Below are 14,617 nucleotides of genomic sequence, written 5' to 3' on the forward strand. Positions count from 1 at the left end.
GGGCCGAAAGGTTCCCATCGGGGAAATAAATGCCGCAAGACTGCTTGCCCTCTCGGTCAACGAACCTGCCCTCTGGCAGGTTCGATACCCTCTGGCTAAATCGAGCGTGGAGATGAAATTAGCACTGCTCACTCTCTAAGCCTTTTCTCGATATGCGGTATTGGTAGGTCTGGTGTCCTTCGTGATAAGTTGAGCCTGCGGTAGTCGATACACGGCCGCGGCTCCTTTCCGGGGGGCTCAACCAAGATAAGGGGCCAGGTATAATCGCTCTCTCCTGGTTAGATTACGCCTAGCTCGAACATCTTGTTTATTTCAGCGGCCATGACTTGACGTTGACGAGGTGAAACGCGATAAGCTTTCGAACGAACTGTGTCCGATGAGGTTAACTCGATATCGTGAACTATCGCAGTGGTCTTGCCAGGTGTGTCTGAAGATATGTCTTTAAATTCGAACACGAGTTCCCTCAGTTCGGCCCTTTGATTGGAATTCAACTCCGCCTCCTCTACTAGCTTGTCGATGGTCTCGTGAATGTCTTTTGCCCCTGTTATTGATGTTAACTCCGGAAAGTCGCGAGGCATCTCCTCAGGTTGGTTAAGGGACACGTTCACAATGGCTTCCCTCTGCCGGTAGGGTTTAAGTAGATTGCTGTTGTACACTTGTGGTGTCCTTCGTTTTCCCGGTACCGTGATTACGTGGTTTGTTTCAGATAATTTCTTCATTATGTCAACCGGTCCTTCCCATTGAACCTGTAGTTTGTTTTTCAATTAGGGTTTGAGAATCATTACCTATTCCCCAACTTCGGAGCGTAGCCTTCGAGCCCTCCTGTCATAGTAATGCTTAGCATTGCTTTGGGCCTTGCGCATTTACTGCTCAGCAATCAATATGGCAGGTCTTACATTCAATAACTTTCTTCTGCATTCTGCCTCTCGAGACATTTCAGGCTCTGGTGCTCTCCTGACCTCTTCATTAGTTAGTGTACCTTCCGCAATATCCCCTATAGGGCTGTCCTGTTTGGTGCTAGTTGACGAATCCTCCGTCAAACCTGTTTATTCCACCACTGGACATTCGTACACTGCCTTGGCCGAGAGCTCCCTTGACTTGGAACGAGTTAGGGATTGTACTATTCCATCACTAAACCCGATTCCCCTGCGTCGCAGCAAATCCTCGGATTTGTTAGAAAACAAATATGGATACTGCGGAGGGAGATGTGCCGAGACGGCGGCTTCAGTGTCCAGTACTTCAAAAGGGCCTTCGATGCGAATCTTTGCCACAGGGAGACAAACACTGGAGGCCTCTACAGCTTGCCTTATCCAAGCACATTCTCCCGTGAACTGGCCTTACTCCACATACGACGGGTGTACCACGTCCATTGTGGCTGCCGAATCGCGAAGCACCCGACACGGTTTGCCGTTTATCACGAGGTCTCGAACGTACGGTTCTAGCAATTTCAGATTTCCCTCGTTACTACTTAGTGACATCAACACTTGTTTGGGATTTTTGCACCCCACGGAGATATGCCCCGTTTGCTGGCAGTTGTAGCAAACTACTGGTTTCTTTGCCTCGAAAGCCTTTTTCTTTTGCCTTTCTGCCCTCTGTTCAGGTGACTCCTCCTTTCCCTTGCTGTTCTCGTCACTAATTTTCACCGAATCTGACCTTCCCTTTGATTTATACCGACTCGACTTCAACCATCGATCTGGCTTGTCGGGTCTGTATTTATTCATCTCCTTCTTAGGAGCTTCGTTACCTTCGAACGCATGGCGACTTACGTACTCCTCAGCGAGATCGTTTAAAACTGATGGTAGCGCTAAAAAGGACGGACACACGATGAAAAGACGACAGGACGAAGCGAGATCGACCGCTCTCGATATAATGTCCACACCTTGCCTATCCTGAACCCAATACTTGATGTTTTCTGGCAGCCTGCGGTAGAACTGTTCTAAAGCAACGCACTGCATTGTCTTTTCTGCGTCGCCCAGTTCTCTCAGTCATTCTTTCAGATTTACCTCCAAGGATTATGCGAAATCTGAGTATGACTCACTTTTGGTCTTCTCGACCTCCCTGAATTTTCGCCTCAATGCTTCTGCTGATAATCTATACTTTTTAAGCAGATTCGCTTTGACTTCATCGAAGTCCTCTGCTTCTTCTTTCCCCATGTGGGCAATGATATCAGCTACCTCACGGGGCAGCAACGTAAGCAAGCGTTGCGGCCACGTGTTTCTCGCGAATTCTGCCTTCTCACACACGCGCTCAAACTGCACCAGAAAAAGACCTATGTCCCCTCCTACTGCGTAGAGTGCCATCAAGTCTGTCATTCTGCGCTCGCTTTCTCGTGCCTCTGTGCTAGGTATTTCAGTATTTTGAGCCTTCAGAAACTCAATCTCTTAGCGCCTGATTTCTAGTTCGTCGCGTGCAACACGGTCGCGCTCTTTTTCTTCTAGGCGCTTACGAGCTTCTTTTTCTTCTAGGCGCTTACGCTCTTCCTTTTCTTCTAGGCGCTTACGCGCTTCTTTTTCCTCTTTATCCGCAATGCTATCTAGGCATTCCTTCAGTTCGTCGTCTGCACCGATCGGTTCTATCACCTCAATGATCTCCGGCTTTCTTTTTGATTCGGCAATTTGGAGGCCCAATTCTCTGGCCTATAGTTAGACAACTCCGGCTTCTTTAGCGCCTTCAAGTTCATGGCTGGCCTTAGTGCTGCTAACTTTTCTCTCTGTAACAACCTCGACGTACTCAAAACTTCCGTCAACGGTTAAAGAAAATTCACTGCTTTGTACTTCCCCCCTCCAAAATATATACGCAAAGCCAAGTGATATCTTAGTGAAGAAAAGCCGTGCACTCACCATGTGCAGCCATGAATCCTGACACCTTCCTTCCGAACGTTGTCACCAGGACGAAGAGCAGACGATCTCTTAGATGTCGTCTAAAGTTGGGGTCTCCAGAGTAGCGTATCCGATCGCTGCCAACCAGTTGTTGCGACGCCGTTTCTCGAACCTCGACCAGCGTTACTATTGGGTAGCGTGACGTTGTCGGTGGGCTGCAGGCGTCTGGTAGACCAGACGCCTGCAAGACCAGGCAAGGACGAGACGATTTCTAGTACGAAACTTGCACTGTTTATTCAATGGTTGGTGAATGATATGAAGAAGAGAATGAAGTAATTGAAAAAGTACATTGCGGGGCCCCTTAAATAGGCCCACTAAAATCGTAGGCGGGGTCTTGCACACGTCAACGTCACGTGACATGTACTGAGTCCCCGTCGTTGTTTTGCGGCTGCTCCTTTTCTCTTGGTCGATGTTGCACGTCCCCGTCGTTGCTTTGCGGCTGCTCGTTTTCTCCTGGGCAACGTTGCACGTGCTTGCCTCCTCCGGCGGCAACCCGCGGAGTCTGATTGAAGATGGGCGGCTGATCCTTTCTCCAGAGTCGGACAGTTCGCGGAAAGTTCTCACCTTGGTCGCATAGTTTGCGGAAAGGGTCCTCCCCTAGAGTCGTACAGTTTGTGAAAAGGGTTCTCCCCCAGAGTCGCACACACACAAATTAAGGGGCCTGTCACCACTGCGGGGCCCCTACCAGACCAGCAACCACTAGAGACAATAGCAAATTAGGAATCCATCCTCCGTTTCGATTAGGCATGGTTTTTGAGCATCCTTTTTGCCCGGGGTGTTACACGCCAAATGTGACAGTACTCAGCGAAAATTGGAAGGCGGCGAGATAAGCTATCTTCATTCCTGAGATACAATGTGATGTCATCGGCGAAGGCTGTCACTTTCAGAACATCGCTATCAGGCAGTGGGAGACCGCACACGTAAAGATCTCTCAGTACATGGCGCAGAAATCGCTCAAGGTTGAGCCCAAAGAGCACTGGGGATAGAGGGCACCCTGGACGAACACCACGAGTAACTCGAAATGGTGCCCTTTCCCGACCATCAAGAAACAATGTACTTCGGATATTTGAATAGGCAGAGCTAATACGTTCAACAAAATGTGACGAAAAGCCGAACAAGGTCAGTACATTAAATATGTAGCTATGTTCAAGGCGATCGAATGCCTTTTCTTGATCTAGTGACACTAAGGGACCACGTGCTGACCTGGTCACCATGTATGTCATTATGTCACACGTAACGAAATGAGAGACTATGTGTCTCTCTGTCAGGGACTGAGCATGCCTGATGGTGTTCTATTAAGGAAGGCATCAGGCTTCCCCAGCGCCGAGTGAGAACAGCTGGGAAGGTTTTGTAGTCAACGTTGAGAAGCGTGATTGGCCTCGATTCCTCTGGACGAAATGATGATGGATCGTGCTTAGGTATCAGCACAATACAACCGTCACAAAAACTAGACGGGAATTCAAAGTTATCAAAGCAGCGGCTGATAACAAACACGAAAGTGGCACCGATATCTTCCCAGAATGTTAGATAAAACTCTACGGGTAACTCGTCCGGCCCTGGGGCCGAGCCACTCTTCATAGAGAATAATGCTGCTTTCACTTCTTCAGCTGACAGTTGTGCACAAAGACTTTCAGCGACCTCAGGTGTAACCTGAGGCAGCACTCTAAGAATTTTGAAGTTAGCATGATCCATTCCCATAGTAGTACGCACCATGTTTTCAAAATGCGATACAAAAAGCGAATAATCACGCGCGGGAGGCGACATAACAGGAAAGGCTCTTGGGGCCGCAGAACCGAATGCATTCGGCTGTCTAAAAAGCGAGTTTCTTACAAAGCGCAGAACTCCAGGGTGTGCACAAGGATTACGTTTGCATCGCCAAGAAGCAGCTGACAAAGAAAATGCTGCGATGAGGTATTAGAGACGCCTCCGTAGCTCACGCTGTCATGACCGCATCAGTGGAGTCAATTGATTGACCCGAAGGGCAATACGGCAATAGGGCAACTGGCAGTATCCGCCAGTTCTTCTAACATACGTCGTCTGTGTGCACGTCCTTCAACTGAAGAATGCAGACGCCACTGCATCTTGAGCGCGTCCCATGACTCTGGTTCCAATCTAGAAAGAGAAGTGCGCAAGACTCTTGACAAACAATAGCGTGAGTGCGCGTCATGTAGAACGCGAATATCGAGGCGCCATGGTTTTGCTTATGAAAAAGCAAGGAAGCAAACTTCAAGCATAACTGGTCTGTGATCGGAAATATAAGGAGGAGATGAAGGTAAAGTTATCGCATCAGGTTGCAAGATACTGAGCTAAATTGATTGGCCCCTGAGCTAACCTGCTTCACGATGCGCCGCGCCACAATGTCCAGAAAAAGTACGAACCATGAAAAAGTTGATATTTGTCCAGCAACGCAAAGTGCTGGACGAGGCGACGCAACTCCCGTGCATTCCTATCAGGGCTACCACAGCCCGCGCCTTCCACATCTACTGGCGTGTCGAAAACACAGTTAAAAACCCCAACAAGAACCACGTGACGACCGTCCAGAAAATACACGTCCAGGTCACGAAAAAAATCATTGGACTTAGCGGCCAGTGCGGGTCCATAGATGCACAAAATACGTAACCTAAATGAAGATAGCACACCATTAAATACCAATATCATAAAAAACATGACCTCACAGTAAAACTCTGCTGAACACAATAATACCGACTCCACTAGAGCGGGATGTCCCGAAAGAGAAAAAAACAATCTAGGTTGAAAGTGCGTTTGAAAGCAAGAACATGTCCAATGGTGAAAAAATTTGATTCTTGCAAAAACATAGAACTCCACAATATTTAGCGCTGGTGGCGCTGATAATTTCGACTTGCTTTATAGGACTTCGGCACCCCTGTGCGTTTAATGAATTAATATTAGGGGTGGCAGCCATATTTAATCAAACGTGTCACCGAACTGACCTGGTTGTGTTATTGATGTCAGATGATGATGTAGGTAGCAATTCGGGCTGCGGGATCGATGTCATCTCCGCCAACAACTTCGGCAGCCGGGGCCTCATTCCGATGCAACGGCGCAATGGCTTTTGCAGAAAAGCCACAAATTGGATGTGACGTTGTAAGTGACGCAACTGACACGGATGAAGCCACGCAGATTTCGTGGGTATATCGAGCGTAGAAATCACAAGACCAGGTGTTTTATCCGTGTTTAAAACCTCGGTGCGATCAGGACTGATGGTAGCAGCCGAAGTGGAGGCGCTATCGGTCACAGCATGCGTGTCCTTCGCTGCTTGGGAGGCCAGCGAACATGGCATGATTCCATCAGTCACGTCATCAATAGCACGGTCTTCTTTTTCGGTCGAGGAGGCCGGCGAACACGGCGTGGTGTGATTGCTCGAGCTGCATGCTGCTTCTTCGTCATTTACCGACGCTAGTTGATGCGGCGTCAAGGCAATCTCTTTTGTTACGGCATCATGCGCAGTCGCGACCGCAGCTGACACTGGCGGTAAAAGGGGAAAAGCTCCAGTAGTAGCGTCTGAATATGAACGCCGCACAGGGCACACGACCATAGGGTAGCCATTCCCGCAACGCCGACAAGGACGGTCACATTCGTCGCTTTCGTGGCCATGGATGCCACAACGGCCACAGAACGATGCAGTGCACTGTGCACGGTAGTGGTCGCTGGAGCCGCATCGACGATACACGCGTTCAAGCCGCGATAGTCAAACGTCACACGTTGACCAGAGACTCGCAGTTAATTGCGGACAGGGGTTGTGGTGCTCTTTTCCATCCGAGCGAAGTGGGTACCTGTGAGCACGCCACGTCGTCCGCTCCTAAGACCAGCGTTGACAGACAGAACCATGTAGGAACCTTAATAACGTGATTAAGGCCTTCAACGCGGTCTACGGGGCTTCACGATAGACTCTAAGAATTCCGTCCCCTACCGCTCTGTAGAGTACGCGCTTTGTTCGTGCTTGTCCCTCTCTCTTTCTATCTCCCTCTTCCACTCTGTTTCTCTTTTTATCTCTCTTAACCCTTCCCCCTGTGCAGGGTAGCCAACCCGAACTACCTCTGGTTAACGTCCCTGCATTTCTCTGCATTATTTTCTCTCTCTCTCTCTCTCTCTCGGAACCTTGCCGTATGGTGACAGTGCCTGGACGAGGACTTCATTCCGATAGAAGGGCGGTAAGAAGAGATAGGTTACGTTGTTGACCTGCGTGCCGACGGGAACGACAGGATAACCTCGCCACCGATGAAAGGCAGCCAGCATCGAGAATCAGAGCCATGGAAGCCATGCTCTTGACGGTGACTTGGAAGTCGAAGCCTCCCATGTGCTGAACGCAGTACACCTCAGAGAGGCCAACTATTGAGGCCGTCGCGTATACATTTAGGTATGCGTGTATGCCACGCCTTGCTATATGACATGCGGTATATGCCGGTTACATTGTCGCACTATTCTATTACTAAAGTTGCCCGTACCTTGTCTTACATTCTTGACAAAGTTATTTGACGGCCCACAAACAAGTGTCATGATGAAAGCCACCGACAGCGAATGCCTTTTATGTGAAATGTTTGCAGGCTTCAATAGTAAAACTGCGAAACAAAAACATAAATCTGTAAATGATGTAATTTTTGGTCGCGGTTGTGCACTACTTCCGGTGCCGGCCCACGCAAGAGACCGCGTTTCTACCAAAATAGACACGGCTCGGTTGTGCTAACGGCGCCATGCTGCGCGTACGCTTCTACTTGTAGCTACAACAACGGGCCCTCGAATGTATCAAGCAGTAGAGGAGCGTAAAAGTGTAAAGGTTCTGCATAAATTACTGAGGTATGCGATGTGTACCGAAGCGGCGAGGCATGGAGGCATAGCGTCGGGCCAACGTTGTAATCCGGTTCTCGGATTTGCGCTTCGGAATCAGACGTAACTAAAAGGGTCGCTTGCTTACGCCGCCGGAGTGCCTAATACAAGGTAACTGACCTGCGCTATACCGCGGGACGTATCATTACGCTGGCTAACCGGGCCCACGAAATCGTCCGTCATTATTGCCGAGAGTTGCTTGTTGTTGAGGAGATGAGGCCAGGAGGTTGAAGGAAACGAGAAACGGGTTTATTTTACATATTTAAACTAATGGCTTCAGATATGGAAGCACACTCCACGTCGGTGAACTTTACATGTCTGATCTCACCACATGTATGAGCACGCCCCTATCAGCATACTCTCTTCACCAAAGGTTTCCTCCTTTAAAGCAATGGACGAGGAAATCTCGTGACTGTGTCTCGGCCCCTCATTATTGTCGGACAGTTCGCAAAATCCCATCTATGACGTCGCACCGTTCCCCTGGACTCCGCCTACGATGTTGTGCTATCGCCCCGCATACGACGGAACCACGTGGCATTTGGGAATCTGAAGTCGGCGCTCTTCTCACAGAAGTCCTCGACGTTGGCCACTAGCATCGATGAGTGAGCTCTCCGTGACGGTCAGCTTGCAGCAAGTTCAGAAGCCTGTCCTTAGGGTTGTTACCGCTCCCACAGAATGCGGTGGTCAGTGTCACCTCGAACGGAGCTTCTTTGTCGACCCGTCTACAGACGGCGACGGGCTCCGTCATCATCTAGGTGGGCGCTGGTCAAGTGGTTGCTTCGTGGGGAACATCGAAGGAATGCCCATTGTCGTTTTGAGATATAACAACGACGAGATAAGCGTGGCCGTGGAGCGCGAGAAACAAGAAAAGCGACGGTGCGGTCGAAGACAGTGGCATGTCAAGCATACGGCCGTTGACCAGGCGGCCGAGACCAAAGGGCGCCGAGTGTAAGACCGCCACTTTCGGGAAGCAGACAAGTACTTTCAAAATTACTTCGTCGAAGACGAATTTGGTGCGATATATAGCGTCTGCGACCACCTCTGGTTTTGATCGTACGTCGTCGCAGTGTCGCGACCCGCGCATGTGGCGACTCCCAAAGGAGCGTTTCCCCGGGAGGACATGAATTCGTTCGGGCTTTGTACCACGCGTGCAGGGAAGAAATGCTTAGTATTCACTTAGATACTCAACGAGCACGGTTTCTGCCGTAAATTTCTTTAAATTCTAGACGGCGGAAATTTAAGGAAGACCCACAACTCTTGGAAGACTGCAAGGCATACAGGGGATGGAACATGACAAAAGACGAAAGGACAAACTCTTGCGGTCTTGGGTAAGTGTTTTCGGTTTTAAAGCGGATTTCACGCACTCACTTCTAGTTAACGTCCCTGCCTTCTCTCCTGACCAACGAGCCCGGCTCGCAAGACCCCGTGTTATTGCCCTTCACAACCGCTTTTCCATTGAGCGCAATTTTCTGCACTTCCCGTTTTATGATTTGTCCTCTGTTACCCTTCTTGCACTAGTAAACAGTAAACTGGATGTATGCGCGGTTCACCTCTTTGCCTTTACTCTTTTGCTTTTCTTGCTTGTTATCAGTAAATGCTATTTTATATGTGCATCATGACTTGTGCTGGAATCTCTGATACGTTGATGGGCCGCCGAAAACCAACCCTGGTGCCTCGCTTGTAATGAAGGCGCTCCGTGTCTTCCTTGTTAGTGTCACCAGAGCCATCGAGTCTCTTCAAATATCTACTATTGTACACTTGTACGATTCTGGTGAAAGTAAAATGCGGTGCGGTGTGCACCCTTAATTTAACCAATAGGCTGGAACTACGGTTGTGCCAACATCTCCAGTCTCATAATATTTCTCAGTCGCTTACTCACTCCCTTACGTAGACGCAAGAGGAGCAGGAACGATACTGAACTTCCAATTTCGGAAAACTGGACACTTTTTTAGTACAGGTTGCTAATGTTCGTGGGCGGAGAATTCGCTGCACCGGAAACCCAGAACATGTTACTAGTTCTGCCCTTTAGGGTATCGTGATTTGGAGGCTGAAATCAAATGATCGCCTGACCTTTACCATGATGCAGTGATCAAGCCATTTTAATGTCCATTTTGATAAGTTTCAAAATACCAATCTACCAACTATGACGTGAAACCACAGGCTGCAAATCCGATACCAAGGGGTATTTGATAAAAGGGCATTAAGGTCTGCAAACATAATGATAGTTACATCCTTGTCAACAGCTTTCGGAACTGGTAAGTCTTTGGGCATCAAACATGGCGTGCGCTTAATACAAAGATAACAGCTGCGTGACAGAGTCGATAAAATACATTTAAAAAGCTGTCTACACAGCCAAATGCGCTAATATAGCTGCAACGAGGGTCAATGACTGCCGGTTGCATTTGATTTTCATTGCATTTTTTATTTATTTCATTTGTTGATAATTTCTCTGACCGGAAGAGGCGTGGGGGATGCAAGTAATTATTAGAAGATTCTTACGTTGACGCCACCTAGAAATAGAATTTCACGCACGCATAACAATATTCCCCGGGCACCTTGTCATCATCTAGGATTTCTACCTACTAACACAACACGTACTTCATTCTGTCGAACGGTATCCGTTCAGTGTGAGTCCTTACCACCTGTCTTCACGACTGCGGCCCGACATTCGAGGCTCCCTCCTTGATGCTTCATTAAACCCCAGATCCGCCTCACTATACCTGGCGTTCAGAAAGAAAAACCCGGAGTTGTCATCGCCAGCTCTCAAGCAGCTTACCCTGCTCCAGCTATATTAGCACGTACAAGGGTGCGCATACATATGCACTGACGACTCGGTCCTGCCGAACAGCTCGACGGCAGCTGTTGCTATCCCAACAAGTCACCACCATCAATTTTAAAGAGAGAAAGAGACAAAAAAAAGGATAGACAGGGAATTCAACCAGGTTGCACCTAGTTTGCAGCCATACACTGATGTAGGGGGAAGAAGGCAGAAAAATGAAAAAAGTAACGAGAGGGAAAAAAAATTGGCTGAAGGCTTAGCTTGGTTAAGCCTGGAAGCTTGCGAAAGCAATACGCTTGGCTGCGCCTTGGTTCGGCTGATGGTGTGGACATGTGGACATGTGGACACCAGCGAGCGCCCTCTCTCGGTAGCGCCGCAGCAGCGGCGCGCAAGGCTTCGCCTCCACCATCGATGCCGCGAGCTGGGGCCCCGTCTCTCGGTCTGGCGTGACGTCACACGGTCACGTGACGTGCAACTGTGTAAGGAGGCGCCACGACCACCGATGGGCCGAAAGTGCGAGCAGTATTGCTTTCGCAGTAAAATTGACAAAAGTGATAGCTGTGCACACACATAGCGTTTCCCGCGTGAAGGGCATCACAAAGTCGTCTTTAAAATGGCCGCAGTACTCTTGTGGCGCCCGGTGCTGATCACTGTCCAAGCCCATAATCCCAAGGTATCCTTTTTTTTCTGTGAACTCGGCTTAAAGTGGCACGCAAGGGCTTATTTTTTTTAATGAATAGAAGAGCGGTAGATAGCGATGTACGTATTCTATGGTCTCTTGTAGAAATCACAAACGTTGCGTTACTGTCCATCATACCTACACGGAAATAGGAGGCGTTCGTTAAGGCGACGTCCAGCCACAAGCGACACAGCAAAGTGGCGTCGCACGTCGCACTCGCCAGGCTATGGCGTTGAGCTGCTAAGCCCGAGGGAGCGGCATCAAATCTTGGCCGCCGCGGTCGAATTTCGATGGGAGCGAATTGCACAAACACCCGTGTACCGTGCACTGGGTGCACGTTAAAGAACCACAAATGTACAAAATTAATCCGGAGTCTCCTGCTACAGAGTGCCTCACAACCATTTCGTGTTTTTCGCACGTAAACCCACAGAATCTATTTTTTTTTATATTTGTGTTGCATCCATTTAGACCAGGTGGTATTCTATGGCTGATAGGTCAAAGCAGTGCAGTCCCGACCAGACACATTCGGCTTAATTGTATTCTTCCAATACAGTACAATGCATTTTCAATGCATTGCGACTAGAAAGTAGGTGAAGGTGCCGCGCTGCATCAGCTTTGACAATGGCACAGGTGCACGCTAGAATTGTTAGCGCGCGGAACGCGCTGCTTCGAAGGCTCTTTCGTTGTGGACGATGCCGCAATGACCCAGAAGTCACAGAAATGTGATAGTGTGCCCAGTTTTAACAGCGTTGAGGTGAGATTCTATGATTTCGGATACCAGCTGTTCATGAGGGCCGTGAAGTAGCTTTGACAGCAGAGTTTGAAGGGCCGTCTTGGAGTCACAAAACATAGCCCTCCACTTAAAGGGAACCGAGGGGCCCGATTTTTATTAATCATATCATAAGATGCCAACAAACACAGACACCAAGGACAACATATGGAAAACTACTTGTGCTTACTAATCGAATTAAAGAAATGATAAATTAATGGAAATGAAAGCGGATGAAAGAACAATTGGTCACAGGTAGGATTCGAACCCACGTCTTCGCATTACGCGTGCGATGCGAAATTCTATAGCATCGCAAACGTAATGCGAAGGCGTGGGTTCGTATCCCACCTGCGGCCTGTTGTTTTTTCATCCACTTTCATTAATTTATCATTTCTTTAATCAAATTAGCAAGCACAAGTAATTTTCCATATGTTGTCCTTGGTGTCTGAGTTTGTTGGCTTCTTATGATATGCCTTCCTGTTAGGTGGCTCTTGACATATATAGTCAACAGCGCCTTTGAGGGCCGCAGGTTCTGATCACATTGATGTTCTGGCATGGGAGAAAATTTACTCAGTTTGTCTGAGGCTACACAAAGCAGTCGATAGTCGAGTCGTGTGCGTAAAGCCTGATGTAAGTGACGCACGGTTGAGCAGTCACAATACTGAATAATGCAGCACTTGGTCTACGCGTGGGCAGAGCACCTACCCAGTGAGAACACTGCGTTCGTAGATCATCCAGATCATGTCCCAATATCGGTGCACTGTTTCGGAGACAAATAGGACATGCGCCAGACGTCTAATTTAAGATATTTTGTCAAGGACGTCCCAAGGGTGTCGTAACCAGAAGCGTTTTTTCGCGGATTGGGGCACGTGCCCAGTGAGCCATCCCCTAGCTACGCCACTGCTTTCCAACGATATTGTGTCTGGACCTTTTCCGCTAGCACATGAATAGCCAGTGCCCCCCCCCCTCGTCCCACAGGCTTTATCTTTCAATTTCCTCGTGACAGAACTGTTTTCTCATCATGTCTCTAAATCTCACGTGTACATCGTACTTTGCGTATTTTCTGACCTATAAGAACGAGGGGTAGGCTGCACTGCGGCATGCGTGTGTGCGCATGCGTGTGCGCACGATGTATCTGACCTTGCATCGGCTGCACCTTAGAAAGCTCCAGGTGGTCAAAATTAGTCCGGAGCCCACTACTACGGCCTGCCACGTAAACGAATCCTGGTTTTGGCACGTTATAATTGTTTTTCTGTCCTTGCTGTGTGGGCGTTCTGCCCGTTGGATATCTGTCACACGGCGCCTGCTCCGAATGTTATATTCATTACAGCAAACACTGTGCAAAAAGGCCGTGACATATTCCTACAATCTTGCACGCATGTCCGCATGATGTACCTCCCACACATACAAGGTAATTGGGTAGGTGGTGAGATCGGACATGGGAGAAATGATGCATATATGAATTTTGAGTGTCTCGAAGGCTATCTGTGTAGTGAGGGGTCTCTGACACCCGTACTCTTGGGACAAAGGAACGGCAACACAGTAGTGCAAACAATCACAAGGGCATTTATTGCACCTTTCATAGATCAGCGCCTGCTAGCCGAGTTGCTATCCACAAAACATGCCGATGGGCGCGCGACAAATCTAGAAGTCCGACTCACCGCGACCTGGTAGCGAGCGAATATGTTCGCCCCATGCTGGATCCCCAACGCCTGGTCATTCGCGTGTACGGTCACGCGGACGGTGTCCAAGGCGGCCACGCGAGACGGTCTCGCAGAAGCATGGGTCGGCGCACGCGCAGCACGGCAGGTCCGTCCCGCTTGCCTCCCGAACCCAAAGAGCGCAAGCGCCTTCCTTTCGGCGCCCAAGTAACCTCGCCTGTCGGCGGCGTTAGCAGCGCAACACTCGCGCCATCTCTCGCACTGCGCCCCAACCACATCGACCGCCGCGGGCGTCACGCAAGCCACGCGGCGAAGCCGGATTACAGGAGACGCGCCATGCGGGAAAAACATCAGGGGAGGCGCGAGGGTCGCGCATCCCCACATCCCCCCAACCTTAAATCACTTCTTATTCCGGCGAAACATGTGACACGGTCTAACATTAACCCGTGCTTCGCGAACAAGGTAGTACATGCAACAGTGGTCGCGCAGAAGAAATGTCTACACGCTGTCCATAACATGCGAGCAGACTGTCCTTGGGTACACCGCTGGCGTCCGCCGGTCACAGCAGCAGCTTTGCGACTCGACGGCACGATCCCAGGCCAGGACTACGGAGACGACGACGCAGTAGCCGGTACGAGCAAGCGTCGCTCGCGCCGACGCGCCCTGCTGGCAAGAGCCGCCGTAGCTGTCGGTGACCGCCGGCTCTTTTGTCCGCCGCCGAGGGTTGCGAGCTGGATACAGGAGGCCGCCGAAGTCGCTGCGCCGAACTGGCCACAGCATCACCATCGCCCGGGGTGGCTCTATCGTAGTCCGGGGCAGCAGCGTAGACGATGTGCAGGTGACGGCAAGCCAGGGGTGACTCCAATCACGCTGCGTACATTCAACACACTCGGCAAACACTAAAGTAGTGCAAGGGAGAGGAATTATGCATGCGCATCGCCCACGTGGTACGATGTTAAACTCGGCTAGCAAAAGATCGGGCAGCTACTCAGATGCTAAGTTCAC

The sequence above is a fragment of the Dermacentor variabilis genome, chromosome 1 (assembly GCF_050947875.1).
Source record: "Dermacentor variabilis isolate Ectoservices chromosome 1, ASM5094787v1, whole genome shotgun sequence".
Taxonomy (NCBI): Eukaryota; Metazoa; Arthropoda; class Arachnida; order Ixodida; family Ixodidae; genus Dermacentor; species Dermacentor variabilis.